At 41.7% G+C, this 15,291-nt stretch overlaps 1 protein-coding gene across 1 annotated transcript in view; it reads right to left on the bottom strand.

The window, feature by feature from the left end:
* Positions 1–15,291, bottom strand: part of RYR2 (ryanodine receptor 2) — a 464,284-nt gene that overhangs the window by 287,294 nt on the left and 161,699 nt on the right. The window lies entirely within an intron of this gene.

The following is a 15,291-nucleotide window of genomic DNA, read 5'->3' on the forward strand; positions in this document are numbered from 1 at the left end:
CAGTTTCATATAACTTTTTATCCCATAAATTCTTCTACTGAAGGATTTCTGTTTCAAGGTATATAATATAATTTGATCAACTAGCAAGTTATCATTACTAGTTAGGGCATGTGATTGGAATGATCAAACCACCACTGTCCTTTATACATCTCTGAATGAGCCAGAATACGGTGAATGATTTGTGTTCATGCACACCAATTTAATTATTTCCTTCCTGTATAAAATATTTGTATTTATAGTAAAAGTATGCAAGAAAGAAATGACAACTGCGCAACTTTATATTAGACATGCTTTTGTTCATAATCTCTGGTCCTCTCTGCTTCCAAGGATATAGACTCTTTTAATGATTGCCCATAAAAAGTTATATGAGTCAGGGAAATGAGAAAAATAGAGTAAAAACAGAGGCCGTTAACCAAGAATGAAAAATTAATCAAGAGCTAAGAAATTTTGTCAGAGGGTAAATCGGTGCAAGGGGGAGAAAAATTCATGAGTGAGACATGCCCATGAACTCCCAAAAAAGGTACCCTGCCATGGACCCTATCAAACCTGCTGATCCTTTGTAGATACACTCCAAAAGGGTTGTGCTATATTAGCAGAGTTTGGCCGTTACAGGGTAGCAGTCTTTGTTAATTGAACCCCAATTTGCCATGGTTTTGCAGAACAAAATCCAAAATAAGCTGCAGTTACAGTTCATAAACAACACTCTGCCCTAACAAGAAAACAAATTCACAACTCTTAAGAGGTCTACACAGATCAGATTTTTAAAAAGCTTCAGTATAATTAATTCATTTTTCTATGACCTCCAAAGACAAGAGCCAGTTGTCCTTGATTGTACTGTGAATCCATTTAAGTTGTCTTAATGTAAGCAACCACGAGGGTCTAGAGTGTGCAGATTTTCTCACTAATATTGCGTAAAATCCAGATATTAGCTACAACTGCAAATACAAGGCATCATTCCCCTTGGCATTAAGCTTCTTGTATCTGTGAATATTCCTTGCCATTTACACTTCATGCTTTAAATGACACTATTGGGCAGACGTGTGGGAGTGAAAGAGAATTAATCATGTTTCTACTTGCTTATTTTAACTTGATATTTTTTTAAAAAAAACTTTACATAATATAAATTGAGAAGTTACATTCATCTGCCATTGACTAAACCTAAACAAAGAGACCAGAATACTGTATCTATCCTAATCAATTACACTAAGAATTTCATTAACTTGGGTTAAAAATAGACAACCGTACAGATAAGCAATCTCTTGAAAATAATTAGTGAACTCATATTCTTTGAACAATAACATAGAACAATGTACAGTACAAGCTGGAATGGGTCCAGAGGAGGGCAACCAAAATGGCAAAAGGTCTGGAGTCCATGCCCTACGAGGAGAGACATAGGGGCTTTCCGCACTATAGAAGGGAGCTAAGGTCGACTCGGTTCCCTTCAGTGGGGGGCGATTCCAGGCTGTCCGCACAGCAGCTTACTTGGCCCCCTGGAACCGAGCTAAGTGGGCGGGATCATCTTGGTGCCTGTTTCACTCCTCGATCGTGATTGGAGCTTGTGTTACCATGGGAAATGGGAGCATTCTTTTTTTAACAGTTTTTACAGTTTACAGTTTACAGTTACATGCCCGCCACGACTCTCCCGTTCTGCACATGCCACAAAAGCGGCTCCTGATTGGTTGAACGGATGAGGTGTCATTTCGATGAGTCCGCACTTCGAAGCGGTATCGACCTTGTTCCAGCAGAAAGGTGCAGTTCTGGGGGGGGGGGGCTGAGACAAAACAACGTTGAGCTCAGTTGCAGTGTGGATACACTGAGGTGAACCTAGATAGAAACCAGTACAACTCTGTCAGTGCGGAAAGCCCCTTAGGGAGCTGGGGATGTTTAGTTTGGTAAAGAGAAGGTTAAGAGGTGACATGATAGCCATGTTTAGAGATCTGAAGGGATGTCATGTTGGTGAGGGAGCAAGATTGTTTTCTGCTGCTTCCAGAGACTAGGACCGGTTCAAGGTGAAGGAAAAGAGATTCCACCTAAACATCAGGAACAACTTCCTGACAGCGGTCTGGATATTTCTATACCAGTCAATTGCAATCAAATGTAATCACCATTATAAAACTAGCTCAAAATGACTTCAAAAATAATCAGTAGGTCTCTGTTCTCCCCACAAGATGGTCTTGATTTTTCCAGAGAAAATTTATTGAATGTTTTTTCTGTTGCTGGAAACAAAAAAGCAATTTCTGATATATGGAAGGATTTTGTGCTGCTCTCCTGCCATAACCTTGAAAAGGCATATGCTTTGACACGTGGGGGGAGGGGGGAGTGTTGATCATGAGGGATGTGTCAAGCAGTACCCTCCATATTCTGACTGATCTTTCCTCCTCTTTGCAAATCCCTTTCCCGGTTTGGCAGAAAAGTGCAGACTTAGCTGCTAATCACCTTTTTATAAAATCCAACTGGCCTTAAGAAATAGTAATATTTCTCATCTTCCTTACAAACTCTGAGGAATGCAGGGACAGTTGCTGTAGTCACAATCACAATTGCTTTTCCAATGGCACTAATAACACCATTAAGAATTAAACAATTTAATTTCTCAATATATCACCTCTAAAGAGAAAGTTGTAATCTCAGAGGGGACTCTTGGTGTACCTAGCTGAAGTTGCTTGAAACTAAGGTACCAAGTTATGGGAGAATTACATTAAAGTATTTCAGTGGGAACTGGATGCATAGCTGATATGATGCTTAAGAACTATCATAGTTCTGCTTGCTGATGTCTCCATGGATGAGGAAGATAGGAAGAAGCCATCCCCAGCCATTAGAGGTTCAAGGAAGAGCCACCAGACAAGGTACAGACTCTGTCAAGTGTGAAGGAGGACTCTCAGGCCAAAGAAACTGTACCTCACCCCTCAGTCTCACAGCCTGGGATCCCAAGTTGAAGTAGAAAACAATGATTTATCTAAACCAAAATGTTGTGTTTTTTTACAATTATAACTGAAAAATCATCAGCACTCATTACCATGGGCAATACACACATCTCTCATTTGTAAAATGAAACAAAAATTTCCAGGCACAATCTCAGTTCTAGTAAATTTGTTTGTAACCACTATTCTTGAAACACCAGTACCAGCAAACAACAATACATTAATACAGTGAAACCAGTATTAGCAAACAACAAAACAATAATACAGTGAAAGTATCCAAAAGCCAGTTCAGTCTATGAAAAAAGATCAGTAATGCCTCCAATGTGACAATCCTTCATACATGTGAAAAAATGTTTCAATATGGGTAGGACTTCAATCAGTCAAGTGTAAAAATGTCCTGTGAAAGTGGGTTTCGGTATCTTTTCATTTTCTTTTCATTCAGCCAACTGGCATTCCATGAGAAGAACATGTCAAAATCACTTCCATTAACCAAGCTACAAGGTTCCAAGATAAATCCTTGACTCTTGTACCTTCATAGGTCACCCAGTTATCTCAGAACTCTCTCAGCCTTCATGGAAGCAGGCAATAAGAAACCACCTCTGAACGTCTCTTGCCTTGAAAACCCTATAGAGTCACCATTAGTCAGCTGTGACATCACCAAAATGACACAATCACACACACAAACTGTTCAAGAAGATCCCTTGGTCCCCAGGAGCAGAACTGGGGGAGCTCAGTAGGCTGCAAATGATAAGGGAAGTCAGCGAAGGCCTGTTTTATAAGTTGCAATTTACTTACAGTGCTTTGCATCAAAGTATTACTAATGTATCATTCAACATTCATTTTCTCTTTTTTTCTTTAGGAAACTACATAAATTGTCAAGATCTTAGCAGACTACACAGTTTTCAAGGTTTGACTATATTAAAAATGTCTAAATTCAGCATTTGTTAAAGAAAAAATATTCCCCAAGTCCACAGGAAGCATGTGTGGGAAACAAAAGGAAAAGAGGAGGATCTGTGACAATTTGCAGAACATGCAAAAATTTCTCTCCCTACCATCTGAGCTACACCCTCCCTACTTATTCTGGCACTATTTGTCTCTTTATATGCTCACCCTTTTCTTCCCCCCTTGTTCAACTACCTACTTGTCCAGTCACCCTATTACCTCTCAGACAGTTTCTTCCTCCATTCCTCTGTTTCCCCCCTCCTACCACTGGATCTGCTTCCCCATTTTTTCTGGCTTCCACTTTACTCACGTTTCCCCCACTCCACTGACATTGTGTCTGCTTTTCTCTCCTCCATCCTGTTTATTCCAATTCAATCTTCCCATAGCTCCTTTCTCTAAGGAAGTCTCTGTTGAATAAGCCCTGAATTGAAAAGCATTTTCCTTCTCAACACTACCTTTTCCCAGCATAATGAGAACAAAAGGTCAGAAGTAGTCTTGTGTGTTCCTTTATAATTACAATAATTATGAAAATGGGGTGTTTATCATTATTAATATGAACATGAACCAATTTTCCCATCTAAATAAGAGACAAAACATGATTTTCTTTCATACTGTTATGGTTTCTTTTATTATTGTAGTCACTTTTAGAAGGTAGCCAGCATTTCCCTAATAATGGCATAGAGAGCACACTGTTCCTTAAGTGGGAGGGAAAAGAGGGATTCTAAAGTTTATTGGTGGACAGCACACTGTAGTAACTAGAAATATATACATGTGTGAGGTATTCCAGTCCTGAGGGTATCATATGGGACTTCACCTATGCCAAATTGTCCCCTGCAGTCTCTTACTTTCCTGACACTGTGAAAACCTCATCCACCAGCCAAGCAAATTAGCTTAAGGTCCTCCTGTTTCTGGCTGCTTTCCCAGGTGCCTTATCCTCCTTGTGCCATAAAATGCCCTCACTTGATAAATCTACCTTTTCTTCATGCTACTGTTCTTCAAGTCAATAAGTTCACTGATGTGGATGTTGCTGTCTGAAAATTATCCTATCAATTACTAGCAGGGTACCCGTGCTTCGCTACACATACTTCATCACAGGCTCTCTATGAATTTTGGAGTGACATTCAGCATACTTCTTTACAGCCTGTTTGTGAACTTTGGGGTGACATGCAGCATATTTACTCACAGCCTGTCTGTGGACTGATGGGTTTGTTTTCACATATTTTGCAGCAGCTTCCTGTAGTTGTCTTTTTCTAATGCAATGTGTTATTGCTCTCTTTCACCTGGTGGGCTCCAAAAGATGTCATTTGGAAGCAGCCGTTGTATTTTCGGGATGCAGAAAGGAAGTGTTCTGCCATTGGAAGCTGATTAGTGAGAAGGCTGTGAAGAGGTTCAGGGTAGGGTTGAAGAAAAGGGAGCTGGACTGTACTGTAGCACATTCCTGGGGACTCATCCCACCACTTCAGAGCACCACACTAAGCACAGGGTGATCGGAGGCCGAGAGCTATAAATTTGTCTCCACAGTAATCAATCTGATGTCCATATGCAAAACCCGACAAATGTTTAGTAGTCCAAGGTGATAGTGTGGTTTGTAATCTATGTTGATAGTATTTGGCTGTAGTGGTGTTGTTAACGTGAGAGTGCATGGAGAAGTACTTTTTCACAGCCTATCTGTTAACTTCGGGGTGACATTCAGCATACTTCTTTGCAGCCTGTTTGTGAACTTTGGGGTGACATGCAGCATATTTCCTCACAGCCTGTCTGTGAACTGAGGGGTTGGTTTGCTTGCGACATGTTGCAGCAGCTTCCTGTAGTTGCCTTTTTTTTAATGCAGTGTATAAAGTGCTTTCTGTGTTTAATTCCTCTTCTCCCCTGTAGCGGTTTCAGCATGAAGGGATAGGAGTTCACATGCGCTAGGAGGGGGGCAGTGTTAGAATGCAGTTGGTGCACTATGAGTGAAGGGACAATGAAGCTGGTGAGTGCTTTAACTGTCACCCTTAGAATGTTCGTGCAGCATGTCTGTGGACTGAGGGGTTGGTTTGCCCTTAGAATGTTCACACAGATGGCCAGAGATGAGCAGTGAAAACAGTAAATAGGTAATAAATCAAGTGGAAGTGAATATTTTGGGAAATCCCTTCTTAGTGAGCACCTGGAGTACGTAAGGAGCATGTGTGCCAAATTTCATGTGTGTGGCTTCGGTGGTTTTTTAGTTCTGTTGATTTAAAATTTTGTCCTGTTTTATATGCCAATAAAGGCTTGTGTGTGTGTTAGTTCTGTTGATGAGTCAGTCAGTGAGTGGAATTTCGCGTTTATATATATATAGATCCAAAATGGGTGTCTTTTATTTTACATGCCTGAAATTCTAGCAATGTGGACGTCCTTAGAGAATACTACAAGCCCCTGAGTTCTATCCAGTTTGGATAGGAAACTATGAAGATGCAGACAGAGGAAAGGAGTGTGTTCAATTGAAACCAATGGGAAATAATAAGAACATAAGAACATAAGAACAAGCCAGCTGGATCAGACCAGAGTCCATCTAGTCCAGCTCTCTGCTACTCGCAGTGGCCCACCAGGTGCCTTTGGGAGTTCACATGTAGGATGTGAAAGCAATGGCCTTCTGTGGCTGTTGCTCAGGCGAAAGCACCCTGGACTGGTTAAGACAGTATTTGCAATACCCTCCAGATCAAAGAGGATCAAGATTGAGTAGCCATAAATCGACTTCTCCCTCCATATAAAATCTGCTCCAAGTCTCCTTTTAAAGCTATCCAGGTTAGTGGCCATCACCACCTCCTGTGGCAGCATATTCCAAACACCAATCACACGTTGCGTGAAGAAGTGTTTCCTTTTATTAGTTCTAATTCTTCCCCCCAGCATTTTCAATGAATGCCCCCTGGTTCTAGTATTGTGAGAAAGAGAGAGAAATTTCCTCTCCATGTCAACATTTTCTACCCCATGCATAATTTTATAGACCTTCAATCCATATTCCCCTCTCTCAGACGTCTCCTCTCCAAACCAAAGAGTCCCAAAGCGTACCCAGCCTTTCCTCATAAGGAAGGTGCTGCAGTCCCCTCAATCATCCTCGCCGCCCTTCTCTGCACTTTTTTCTATCTCTTCAATATCCTTTTTTGAGATGTGGCGACCAGAACTGAACACAATTACTCCAAGTCGCGGTCAGCACCCACAGCTTTATGTATAAGAGACATGACAATCTTTGCAGTTTTATTCCTCAATTCCTTTTCCTAATTTTCATCCCCAGCATAGGGGTTTGCCTTTTTCACAGCTGCCATACATTGAGATTGACATTCCCATGGAACTACTTCTCAACTAAGACAGCCTCAAATCCAACACCCTGGTCTGTGACTGATGCACTGTGGGAAGCCTGTAGCGTGTAGGTGAGTTTGGGATTTTGTTGCCCCTATGTGCATCACTTTTGCATTTTGCTACATTGAACTGCATTTGCCATTTCTTAGCTCCACCTCACCCTAATTTATCAAGGTCCGCTTGGAGACTCCCTCGCATAATCCTTTGTGGTTCTCACCACCCTACATAATTTGGTATCATCTGCAAACTTGGCCACCACGCTACCCAATTCCTACTTCCAGGTCATTTTATGAATAGGATTTAAAGAGCACTGGTCCCACATCCCGGATCCTTGGGGACACCACTCCCTACATCTCTCCATTGTAGAGAATTTCCCATTTTACACCCACTCTTTGCTTCCTGTTGCTCTCAACCAGTTTTAATCCATAGGAGGATCTTCCCCTCTTATTCCTTCATTGCACTGAGTTTTCTCAATGAGTCTCTGGAAAAGAGGAACTTTGTCAAAAGCCTTTTGGAAATCCAAGTAGACAATGTCTCACTGGTTTCCCCACTTATCCCACATGCCTAACACATCCTTCTCAAAAGAACTCTAGTAAGTTTATGTAATATCAGGATTTGCCTACTGCATAAAAGCCATGCTGACTCTTTCTCAGCAGGTCTTGCTTTTTTCTACATGTTTTATAATTTTATCTTTAATGACAGATTCTACCTAATTTTACTCAGGGAACAGATGTCAAAACTGACTTTGGCCTGTAATTCTCCAAGGTCCCCTAAGATCCCTTTCTTAAAGATTGGGTGTGACAATTTAGCCATCTTCCAGTCTTCAGGGATGGAGCCTGATTTCAGGATAAGTTGCATATTAAAATTGAGAAGATCAGCAGAATTTACATTGGCTTGAGCTCTTTAAGAACTCTTAGGTGAATGCAATCTGGGCCAGGGGATTTTGGTAACATTTAGTTTATCAATGGCTGCCAGAACTTCTTCCCTTGTCTACCACTATCTTTGTTAGTTCCTCGGATTCGCCTCCCTACAGAAGCTTGGTTTCAGGTGCAGGAATTGTTCCCTCACCTCCTCTTGGAGTGAAGACAGATGCAAAGAATTCATTCACAGCTTTTTCTGCAATCTTCCTGTCATTCCTTTTAGTACACCCTTTGTTCCTTTTTGTCATCTAACGGGCCTCACCGCTTCCCTTGCTGGCTTTCTGCTTTTGATGTACTTGAAGAAACTGTTTATTGCTGGTTTTGACACTCACAGCCATGTGTTCTTCATAATCCTTTTTTGCCTTCCTTACAGTTTCAACTTGCTGTTTCTTTTGCCACCATTTGTGTTCTCTATATTCTTTATCAGTTAAGCTGGGACTTCCATTTTCTAAAAGACATCTTTTTTTTTCCCACAATTTCCTCAACGCCCCTTTTGTTAACCATGGTGGTTTTTTTTTTTTTGGACTGTACGCTGCCTTTTCCAACTCCTTTTGAACACATTCCAGCTGAGCTTTTGTGACTGTGTTTTTAAATAACCTCCAAGTATCTTGGACATTTTTGACTCTCTTAGATTTTCCCTTTCATTTCCCAAGCGCACTATCCCTCTTCATTCTTTGAGAGAAATTTCCCTTTCTGAAGGCAAATGCACCACATTAGTAGTTGTCACTTGTTCGCATGCAGAGATACTGAATTCCGACAGCATTGTCAGGTCAGTTGTTCTCTATCGGCTCACCAACACCGGTTCTCGCGACCAGGTCCTGGGTCCCACATAGAATTAGATCTTAGATCACATCTCTCCTGGTTGACTTTACAACCATCTGCTCTTGCCACAGTCATTTTAGCATATTCAGGAATGTTCTCTCCTTACTACATCTTAACATGCATTTTTCCAGTTTATATGGGGACAGTTAAAATCGCTCATTTATCAATGCATTATTTTTTGTTTCTTTTGCTACTCTCTAATTTTCTTTTTCCATCTTCAGAATCCTTCCTTCTTGGTATGCTTTTGTCAGGGGGACCTATAATATATTCTCTAATGTTAATCTATGCTTCACCTCTGGTATTGATATCCATTAGCTTCTGTAGGGGAATCAGTTCCCCCTGCATTGTTCATTTTATGTGACACTATGCTTTCTTTGGACAGAGGGCTACTCCACCCCCCACGCCCTGTCCTATCCTTTTCCCAGTAGAGCTCTGGTAACCTGGGATAACAGCATCCCACTGGTTCTTCCTTATTCCACTCATGTCTCTGTGATGCCCACTATATCAATACCGTCCTCCTTCAAAATCCTGTAGCTCCAGCTCTTTCCCCATTTTAGGCTTCCAATGCTTCTACTATTGTAAGCATAGAGACATCTCAGGCGCTCTGTCTCTGTCCCTCAACTCAGATTTATGTGTGTTTTGCCCTCTGGGCCTTTGTAGACATCTAATACTTTGGTCACATTGCTGTGCTTTTCACTTGTATGTGGTTGATTTAAAAAAACTCTCCTTCTCTGGTTCACTTCCCATGGATTCCTGGTCTTCCGAACCGAAGTCACCTCTGCCTCCTGTCGGCTTTCCCCCAGGGATCAGTTTAAAAGCTGTTCTGCCACCTTTTTTTTAATGCTGAAATGCTTCAGCAGCCCGGTTCCTCTTTGGTTAAGATGAAGCTCCGTCCCTTTGGTGTACTGCGTCTCGCTCTTATCCCGTAAGCGTTCCCCTGCTCCTGACAAACCTGGAAACTCCTCTGCCTTGCACCACCTTTCTCATCCGACGCATTGAGACTCCTGTATCTCCGCTTGCTCTCAGTTTCGGTTTTGCTGCGTGGAACAGGTGCAGCATTGCAGAGAATGCCACCTTGGGGGTCCTGGATTTTAACCTTTTTCCTAACAGCTCAAATTTAGTTTCCAGAAACTCTTCTGCCACATTTCCCAATGTCATTGGTACCAATGTGGACTCACAACCGCTTTGACTCCACCCCAGCACTGTCTAACAGTCGCCTAGACGAAGCGTGACATCCGCAACCTTTCACACCAGGCAGGCAAGTCACCATGTGGTCATCACGCCTGTCACAAACCCAACTCTCTATATTCCTGATGCATCGAATCACCCACTACAAGTGAGCCCCCCACCTCCCAGAGGGGTATCCTCAGTGCGCAGAGGACATTCGACCACCAACTAAGGAAGGGGTCCTATCTCATGTATCTTCCCCCACCGCAGACTGGCACCCTCTGTCACCCAGACTCTCATTCTCCATGACATCTGGAAGAGATAAATACTTTGGGAGTGGGAATCTGCTGTTGGGTCCTTGAAAGTTTGTTTGTTGCCCTCTCTGCCTCTCTCAGTTCCTTCCAGGTCTGCCACCTTGGCTTCAAGAGAGAACGGACACGCTCCTTGTATTGTGAGCTCATTGCAGCGAAATAATACCCACGCACTTTCAAGGCCTAGTGGCAGATAGTCATGTCATGTGACACTTCAGTGTGAAAACACTGGGAAGTCTCCTTAACTCCCTGCCGGCTTCCTGCCTTCATATATCTGCTTTCTTTGTTTATATATTTAGATATTAAACTTTTTAGTACAAGTGTCTTTGAGCTATCTTGTACCTACTATCCCTCAAAAAAATGTCCTTATTAATTAATTAATTTATTTATTTTTTAAAAAAGAAGAAGAAATTATACGCTGCTAGCTGCGCACAGCCACTGTCTCCAGAGACTGAACTAAAGACTGAATGACCTCCAACTCAGGTCTCCACCTTTAGCAGCCCAGGACAAAGAAAACCTCTGTTAACCCCCTGTTAAGCCCCACCTTCCAGCAGTCTCAGAAGCTCTTAGCAACCTTACAAGGGAGAAAAAGAGAAAACTCCTGCAAACCTCTGTTAAAAATACACTGGTTTAGTAAAGATGTGGCTTTTTGAGAAAAGCTCTCCAATGAACACCAGGTCAATTTGTTCTTCCTGGCTGAAGTTGCTCTGGTTCACTGCTGTTCTTTCTGTTGGTTCCTAGAGACTGAATCCAAAGACTGAATGACTTCACCAGAGCCCCACCTTTAGTGCCTAGGACAAAGAAAATCCTTGCTAACTCCCTGTTAAGCTCCCACCTCCAGCAGTTCAGTTTCATAACCTTTACAGAGCAAAGAGAAAACCTCAAACCCTGCTAAAATACTGGTTAATTGTTTTAAAGATGTACTTATAGTGCCCAAAATGAACACCAGCAGGTCACTCTGCTCTTCCTGGCCAGTTGCCTTGTCCACTGCTGCCAGTTGGCCAGTTGCCTTGTCCACTGCTAATAAAGAAATAGAGCATGAGCAGAAATAATAACAAAATGAAACCATATGAAACTACTCCAAACAAAATAATTTGTTTTGAAATTAAAAGCAGAAAAGAGAGAAATGAAAAATTCCCAAGCACAAGTCAGTTAGAAGAGAATTACTGCCACAAGTAAATTACTCCCTTGAAGGGAAAATGGCACAGTTTAGCCCAATCTTGTGAGATTTCGGAAGTGAAGCAGGATCAGTACTTGGATGGGTACCAAGGGAGACTCTGTAGAGGAAGGCAATGGCAAATCACCTCTGCTTTTCACTTGCCTTGAAAGCCCCTTGCTGGGGTTGCCAAAAGGCAAAATGCCTCCTATTTTCTTCCATAATGGAATATATTATGTATACATGATGTATAAATAATTTTCACAGCATTCTGTAGAACAAATCTTAGCTTGTGGCTTATGAGGAACAGTAGCAGGAGCTAAACTGAAGAAAGTCACAGGGTAGAACTTACAGATTTTATTCAGGACTGCCTCTGCCTTTTATTCCTCCATAATTTAAGCACTCATACCAAGGGGTGGCTTACTATAATTTAACATTTTTTGAATCTCTAATGTGCATTCATGAATCCATTAGAACACTTACAATTTATAAGAAGTTACTATTGAATACATTTTGCTAGAAAGCGGAATTGAGCAACACGAAATCCAATCTCCTAAATACTCTTTCAGTGGTGTACTGTAGAGGGCCAAACTACACATTACCTGTAAAGTGAGTCTGAGACAATATGACTATGTCCTTTTTGCAGACAATGCAATACTGAGGAACAAATGTTCTAAAGCAGCATTTCCCAAATGGTGGGTCACAAGATGCTGAGTCACCTAATGTCTGAGGCTGGGGCCGACCACCCCACCCCACCCCCAGTCCTTGCTCTGAAGGCACCACCCACCTGGAGCCAAACCAGCTGGGATGATACAGCAGCTTTGGGGCTCTTCCCCAGCCTGCCAACCACCCAGAAAGGGGCTGGGAATGGAGCCACAACTCACAGCAGATGCTGGTGCTGCAAGGGAGGTGGGGACGGAAGTGGCACCCCAGGAGCCTTCCTGACACCACTGCATGCAGATGAGACCATATTGCTCACCCCTGTCAAGCCAGCAAGGGTAGACACAGAGCTGGTGATTGGGGGTGGGCCTGGATAGGAGTATGAACACTGGAGAAAAGGATAAGAGAGCAAATGAGGAAAAACACAGGGTAGGTGAAGAAGGAGGTGGAGAGGTTGTTAGAGTAAATGATGAGCATCACGGCAGAGAAGGAGATCAGAGTGAAGGAACTGAAGGGGAGAAACAACTGGAGCATAGAGAGAGAGGGCACAGGGGGCGGCTTAACTCCAGAAGAAGGGCAAGGAGGGCCAACAACCAGGGCCAGTCAGGACCCCTTCAGGCAAGCTGTCGGTAAAGCACTTACAGCCCTCAGGATGCACCCCAGAGACTGGAGACATGGACAGGTGCACCACCCCTTGGGTGAGGGATGGGGAGGCGGGTTCGACCTCTACCATTGAGGTCCAAGGGGCAGCGCATCACACCTTAAAAGAACTTGAAAGCCTAGCTTAACCAATAGCGTGGCTGCACAGTGGTAGAAAAGACACATGACCGCACCACTGGCCAAATCATCTGGCAAACTGCTTTTATTTTACATACTTGCACCTGTATTCTGCTTGTTCAGTTTGAGTTAAGTATTGAGACAGCACATATTATTTTTGTATTTACCGGTTACATTTAATTTGACGATGGATAAATGGGTAATAAAACAACAAACAAAAAATGCGCTGGTTATAAACTCTTCAATTAGCATTGGTAAAAAAAGAGTGATGTTCAGCCAGAACACTTTCTGAGAGTGGCACTAACAGACAGTCGAGTCATGGGCAACCAGGCACGAGTTTTGAGAGTGGCACTAACAAATGGCCATACGATATATTGTTTACTACTCCTACAAAAAAGAAGAAGATATCTTGAACCCAACAGTATTCTGAGGATTACATACAAATAGCACATCCGGACTTACCAGGAGCGCCATTGCAGCAGGGGAGGATCAAGCATATGATACTTCTGTATTTCTGAAGACCATGTGAATTTGGGGTTTAAATAGGAAATATTTTTTTGCCATCCTGGTATATTCTCATCAGCTAAATAAAATTAAATAAATTTATGAAACTGATTTATCCTTTTTTTATTTTTCTGAACCTGACGAATGCTAATGCTTTCTTCCCAGGGATTTTTTAAAATTCCATAGTGTACATATCAGATGCATTTATTGTTGCCCTACCGTTTTTACCCCACTTTATTAAATAACAGATTATGATTTTTCTTGCAATATGTACTGGCAAATGCCAGCAACCGTGTGTGTGTAGCAGAGTTCAAACGAGAAACAGGCCAAGCATACAAAAAGGCCTGTCAGCAAAATTAAATCATTGAAAGGGTTAATCCAGTCAGCAGAGACTGGAAGCCTCATGGACACATCTTTGATTACCACACCCTGCCAAGGTTGAACAACCATTCCATCTAGTCTTATATTCTTGTCACTTAACTTCAGAGTTTCAGAAACATAAGCCAAATACACTTGAATGATTCAGGTCTTCCCTGCACTCTACAAACGAGTCCAATTAAGTGAATTTCATGGCAAACCTGAACATCTCTTCAGAGCAGGGTGAATCAAGGCAAAAAAAATCAAGGTCTTATATTAGAAATATTTCTCTTTCCTTTGGCAACTCTGTTCCAGCTCAAAATTCAGTGACACATAATCATTATTCTCCCCCCAGGTTCCATAAAAAATTGACAGAGTAGTTGTTAGATAATTCTCTGCCTCTCTCTCTGCAATATTAATCCCTGAGGCAAGCCCCAGGTACTATGAGCAATAAGAAAATGGCAAGATTTTAAATGTTTCTTCCATTCTCAATGCTCCAATAAATGAAAGTGTCAAACAGACCAGTTTTCCAAGATCTGAGTTAAGGAAAGCACTTCAATGAAGTCCCTTCAAAAAGAGTGACTGGAGAATCAGGGAGCTCTGTTTCTGAAATAAGATTTTATAAAATCCATCAAGAATCTTTTTAATCTATAAAATCTTTTAAACTGGCATCCTTTTCTTTCAGTGCTCATGCTTTACAATTGTGTATTTACTTAGGAAAAAAGTCTATGCTGCTGCTCCAGGGAAACCAGTTTCTGGAGGAGAACCAATGGAAGACTCCAAAGACTGTATAATGCGTTCTTATTACCGTATATACTCGTGTATAAGTCGACCCGCATATAAGTCGAGGCACCTAATTTTACCACAAAAAAAAGGGAAAACTTATTGACTCGCGTATAAGTCGAGGGTGGGAAATGCAGCAGCTGCTAGTAAATTTCAAAAATAAAAATAGATACCAATAAAATTACATCAATTGAGGCATCAGTAGGTTAAATGTTTTTGAATAGTTATTTCAAAGAAAAAACAGTAAATTGGCTCTGTAAGTGGAAAAGAGGGTCAACAAGAACAATATGGTATCAACAATAACTTTAAAAGTAATAAAAAAACCTGAAATAACTGGATCAGCAAACTGGTTAAAACACAAGAGTTAAGCAATCCTTCAAAACTGGATCATTCTCATCATCATCTGTAGATGTTCAAAATGCAACTCAACTTAGATTTTGGTGAGAGGGATATTACCAGAAATGAAAAATCTAATTATTAGCCCCCCCATTGTAAACAATTGGGATTGGGTAACCCCTAGATCAATAACTTTGGATCCTCTGACCCAAACTTCACCAAACCTGGTTGGTATCATAAAGTGACTCTTTCCTGATGAGGACCAGCCAGGTTTGGTGAAGTTTGAAATCAGAGGGTTCAAAGTTATGGACCCTCAAAAG

This window comes from Sphaerodactylus townsendi, linkage group LG01 (genome assembly GCF_021028975.2).
Source record: "Sphaerodactylus townsendi isolate TG3544 linkage group LG01, MPM_Stown_v2.3, whole genome shotgun sequence".
Taxonomy (NCBI): domain Eukaryota; kingdom Metazoa; phylum Chordata; class Lepidosauria; order Squamata; family Sphaerodactylidae; genus Sphaerodactylus; species Sphaerodactylus townsendi.